Source organism: Poeciliopsis prolifica, unplaced genomic scaffold (genome assembly GCF_027474105.1).
Source record: "Poeciliopsis prolifica strain line A6 unplaced genomic scaffold, Auburn_PproV2 SCAFFOLD019, whole genome shotgun sequence".
Lineage (NCBI taxonomy): Eukaryota > Metazoa > Chordata > Actinopteri > Cyprinodontiformes > Poeciliidae > Poeciliopsis > Poeciliopsis prolifica.
In genome coordinates, this window is record NW_026562394.1 from 4,605,399 (window position 1) to 4,611,392 (window position 5,994).

Consider the following 5,994-nt stretch of genomic DNA (forward strand, 5'->3'; position numbering starts at 1 on the left):
ATTTCCAAGGCTGCTAACAAATATTTGCACATTTAAGAGCTTGCAGTTTGTTGGAGATGCTTTTTACTTGACAGATGCCTCTAATAAGAAATTATTTATTCCCAAAAAGTGCATAATGGAAATCGGTTTTGTTCTTTTGTTGTTAACAGCAGATTTGTGTTTTGAATGGGAGCACAGACGGTGTGTTAGTTGAGCTGTTATCAGTGGAAGATTACTCTGACGCTGCTGCTTAGTTAAGACTGACAATACTTGAGGGATTGCACTGCTGCGGCGATGTAATAATAATTAGTTGTGTTACTGATCAGTGCTTCTGATACAGCATACAAAGTCTCAGCTTTTGTTTATCGGTGCTCCATTTGTAAGACAGAGCAAACTGTAGTTCAATATCGGCTGCCTTGAATTGGACTAGAGAACGGTTCCATAAATGCAAAGGTCCCTTTTTGCTGTTTTTAAGTGGATTTCCTATTGGTCAATGCAGGGAGCGTATTGGCTTCTGATGTAATGTTCTTGTCCTTGTTGGAGAAGATACAGCTCAGTGGTTTGAAGCATGAAGTGTTCCCAGTTTTTCCACAGTGACGAAAGCAAAACATCAACATTGAACTTTACAGACTGTAAAAGAGAGAACATGAAACACTAGGCCTGTTTATAACAGCGGCAGCTCCAGCACAGCGCGCCCCGTTGTTTGCTTCTCAATATTATTTGGGGGAAATCCTAATAAAGTGCTCGAAGCATCTCGCTGAGTTGAAAGTGTCAGATCACAGAGGCGGAAAGCTTTTTTTTTCTCCTGCCACCTCATCAACATTCAACAGAGAGGTAAATGGGTTTTTGAGCAACGAAGGAAAAATCTCCTCGACCTGAAGAAAATGAAAACCAGCAGCTTGATGGACATGGCCGCTTCGCTTAGGAGAAAGTAGACACGGCGCATTGTTACCATGGGAACACAGAGTGAACAGCCGTGCCAGTCTAATTAATGGCAGTCAGTGGTTCAGCTCAGGGGCCGCCGTGACATCATCAATACCAGCGCCACAGATGTCGCTGGAGGCAGCGTGGCTTAATATCCCAGTAATTAAACAAATAATCCCCCCTTTTCACTGCGGTAAAGGCAAACAGTCTGGACAAAGGATTGTAAAAGACGCACGCACTAGGCAACAATGAGCATTTACTATCCGGCGATTCCCACTTATGAGCAGAAAATGTCATCTCATTATCCAATAGCATGACCTACATAAAAGAGCAGAACTAATCTCTATGTAGGCGGACGGTGAATAATGCAGTGAAATGTGGGAGATCTTTATGAATCTTAGATGTCTCACACTTGGTTGCTGGCACAGCAGCCAACCTTAATTAGGAATAAATCTATATCAACACCCTGGCGCTGTTCACGTCCATGATGTCGCTCGGTAAAGTTTCGCCGCCTGCAGAAAGTTGTTGCAAAGTGTAAAAGGATTAAGGGATTTCTTTTTAAAAACAGTGACTTTGTCTTTCAGATGGTGACCGCCACTGTATTTAGTCATTTTAAGAAATATCTGAGCATTTAGGATTGGACACAGATGATAAAGTTATTCTGATGCACAACTCTTTATAAACTCTTTTTATATTTAGGTTTGGAAAAGATCAGTTGTGAAACACATTGTGAAGTGAAATTCTCTTCCACTTTTGTCTGATTATTTAATATTAATTTCTGCCTTTACTGGATTCAACATAATGATACTGATAACCAAGTAATTGACAAAGTATCTATCGATACCGTTTCCCAATCTGATACTATATCAAACATTTCTTTACAATGCAGTAAATTAAACCAGTACTGATGATGTTTGTCAAGTATATTTTAAATATCAATTAGTCTGCCTTGATGATGTATTGTATTGAAATTGTTTTAATTTTAAATAACTAATTTTAATCATAAAGGGCATCTTGGGTTTAATGATGTGTTCCCTTTGTGGCCAGAAAACTGATTTTCAAAGTTCTCAATTGTAAAATAAGCACAAAAACACTGTTTTCTAACTTGGAAGTAGTGTGCTCTCAACTTCTAAGACAAAACAAGTTCTGTAAACAAAGTTCCAGCATAAAACCATCCAAAGACAGAATAATTCAACATAAGATTTCAAAAATACCAGACATGCGGAAAATATGCTATACAAATGTCAAAGCAGTGACCCGATCATTATTCGTGATGCAAAGCGGCGTCAATTTGGACAATGTATCAACATCTTTTCTCTGGGGAAATATGTTTGCTGCTATAGGGCATCAAATGCTACTTGCACAGCACCAAACATTCAGTCCAACAAGATCAGACAATTATATAAAGATGAAATCAGAAATAATACGCATACTTCATTGATGTGACAATAGATTACGTTTCACAGAAAATGTTACTGTTTATCTTGTTTGTACGTATTTTGAGATATTCCAAAATATGTGATAAATTACACTATTGAGAGCGTCTTAAAAGTAAATTAACATTTTGGATTTGTTTTTATTTTTTAAGTAATTGGAAATAATAAAAAATTTGAGAAGTTGTACGTGATCTCTTAGAGATTTTCTACTAGCGATGTTCTTACAGAGAGTGGGTGTGGGGAAAAGGCTTGTTTCAGGATGAAACAAAAAAAAAAATCCACAGTGGTTATCACGTCAGGACCTTCATTTAGAGGGTTGATAGCGGTGGATAAGGTTCCTCGATGACTGGCTTTGTGCTGATATGAAAACCATCTTGATTTAAATGGATGTAAACACGTTGCTCAGTAGCTCCTAAGCTACTCCGGCCACTCCTTTCTTTTCAGTAAATACCGAAAACACTTTAAACTAAAAGGTTTGGTTTCAGAGTCTGGAATATTTCTGTGCTCACAAAGTCTTCTTCTTTGGAAGAGAACATCTGAGGACTGTGGTGCATTTATAAAACCATTTAAATTTATCTTTTACTCTGGTAGAAATAGATTTTTTTTTTATGTCTAAGCTGAGTCATCGCTATCTTTCAACAGATGCTTTTTGATTCTCTTTTTTTCTTTGTGCCGCAAACACCATCTTCTTTTGGGAGGGCACAAAGTCGATTTAGATATCTTACAATTATGTTTTCTGTTGAAATCTACTGTTTACCTACAAACAAAATATATGAGTCCGATTTGGCGTTTCCCATGGCTTTGGTGTCCTCATTGTTTATCGTGCCAGATTTTCAGGTCTGTCAGATATGTGAGAAACTAGAGCGACTGGTTTCATTATACCTCTGTTTGTTTACATTTTATTGAGACTGATGGTCAACCCATTGGATCTTTTCTTTATCTGTTTGTCATTTAGCAAGAATAAAGTTTGACCCTGAACAATAGAGCAATAAATAGATTTGAGAAAATTCGACTGAAAAAAAGAGAAATAAAATCACGAATGATGTACTTACAGTGAATTATATGAAACACAATCAGCACTAGCAATAATTCAAGAGGCAATAGACCACAAAGATAGAATCATCGTCAGATGGAAGTGGTATAATTAAAAAAAAGCAACATACTTTCACCGCAGCACGGTTCCAACCCAACATCAGACTAATAAGACATCTGCAGTCTGAATCAGCTGAAGGGAAAATGTGACTTATTACATTAATACGGCTATTGAAAGTGAAGGCATGCATATTTAGCGAAGCCTCAGCTGTGCGTGATGAAATCCTCCAACATCTGGAGAGAGACTTTAATCATGAAACATTAAATAATGAGGCCTGGCAGAGCCCGAAGCAGCCACTAAATTTGGATGGCTGCTATTGTCCATTTCTGTGAAGGAAAAAAAAACACATTTTCTGTGTAGTTAAGCAATGGTTACAGTAAAGCCAGACTATTCTCTACAGGAATGCTGGGAGCAGCTTTTAAATCAAACCGAGAGCTGCTGGGCTTTATGTGCTGTTCTTCTTGTTGGTTGTAATGGGATTTTATACTGTTGTGTTTTACCAAGATGTCCCACTTTATTGAACAATTTAGTTTATGGTCCAGCTAATGTAAATAACTAATATTGACCTATGAATAGTCCATGTATGTTTCTGTGCTTTAATCTTCCTTGCACTAAAGCATGTTGCCATTAAATGTTACTATTTTCTTCACATTAAAACAATATTTTAAGTAGGATCAAATATTGTTTGATGGTGTTCTGATGCAATACAAATGTTATAGTGATGTTATAGTAAATCAATGTGATTTATTAGGAGTTTTAGTAAATGGCCGATGACAAGCTGTGTGTATCTGGGGATTGAGGAGGCGTTGAAACATTTTTACCAACTAAAATCTGAGAAGTCGTGTTACATTTTTGTGAGTATTTGCTCAATTTCCCTTTGGGATCAATAAAGTATTTTTGAACTGAATTGAATAATTTCACCTGTTCAGTGAGAGCCCATGTCCAATGATGTAAGAACTGTGTAAAACCTGAGCAGAGATCTGTTTTGGAGTGAAAAGTTAATTTGCAAAACAATAGTTAGCATTATTGCACTGCCATTAGCATACATATCAGAATGTCTCCACTGATTACATGAAGAAAATTGATTATTAGAAGTTATTTACTTATATCATGCAAATTATGCAGATATGGAATATTAAGAACATTTGAAGGAATATAAACTACTAGGGCTGGTTAATGCAGTTATTATTATTCCTGGGCAGACAGTTCGAGGTAAGCCCCAATTACACTGCACAGCTAGAGGTCCCCACAAATAGCATGACACGGATACTTTTGGCCCTGCTTCTTCACTAAACTCTCAGAAGGCCTGGACAGCCAGCCTGAAACAGTTTTATAAGTTGAAATCTAAAAATTTGAATAAAATTATATTTATAGATACAGTTCCTTGATAGAGTATTGATAACCCTCTGAAGTACAGCCGCAAACTCCACTTCTGTTTATCTGGAGTTTAGACAGAAGTAACAAAAATAAAACTGTAGTGCAAATTAATTTTACTGGTGAATACAGTTTATGTGACATTTAATTTCTGATTAAATATAGATGCTTTATAAGATTATTAATGAATCAGCATTACTAACTAATATTTTTAAGACAATATTCAAAAGGTCTGAAGATAAATACAAGCCACACTTTTCAGATTTTGATATCTTGAAGGGGTTTGGATACTTTTGCAAGGAGGCACAACAATGCAATTCTACACAAGCTGTTTTCTCTTAAATACAATTTTCAGCAACACGTTAGCCAAAAAGACACATTTACTTCATATTAACGAGAATATTCTTCCACTGTTGGAACTATTATAACAATCAGACATGAGTGTCTACGTAAGTGTTTTTTTTCTCCTCCTTCTCAAAGTAAACAGATTATCTGTAAGGTGAGCCTTTTAGTCTTTCTGAAAGGCTCTGGACCTTTGACTGCTCACTTGTGTAATCATTTCACAGAGGCAAAATATTTAAATCCAATAAGTCATGCAGGCTGCTGACCCACATTTGGGACTTCATCAGAGGGAAAAGGCAACCAGGAAGTTGTTAAAGCAGACGCACACACGCGCGCGCACACGCAGGCACACACAGGAAGTGCGCATGGAAAACAATAAAAGTTTTTAGCTTATTGTTTTTCTTTCTTTCTCAGGTTTTGATTTAGTCTGCCCTCACCCAAAACACACACACACACACACACACATATGCTCAATGATTGCCTCATAAAAAAATCAGGAAATAATGTCTTGCAAGAGGGAGGCAACATTTAGCCTCCAGATTATTTTCCTACCTCAAAAGTCTATTTAAGGAGTCGCTTTGGCTTCTTTATTTTATTAAACACATAAAGTAAAATTTTAATTGATGCAGATTTTTCCCTCTAAATGAAACATTGCTCTTATACCCATGGCTCCCCTTAAGACTGCACCATTCAGGTTCCAACTGCACACACACACACACACACGGCGCATCCGTACAGTCGCTTTAATGGCATTAAGACTGGTGTTACTTATACATTAAACACGTGTTGAAGATTGCAATCTGCCCTGCTGATGCCTGTCACTGCAGGTTTCTGTCCTTCGTTCCT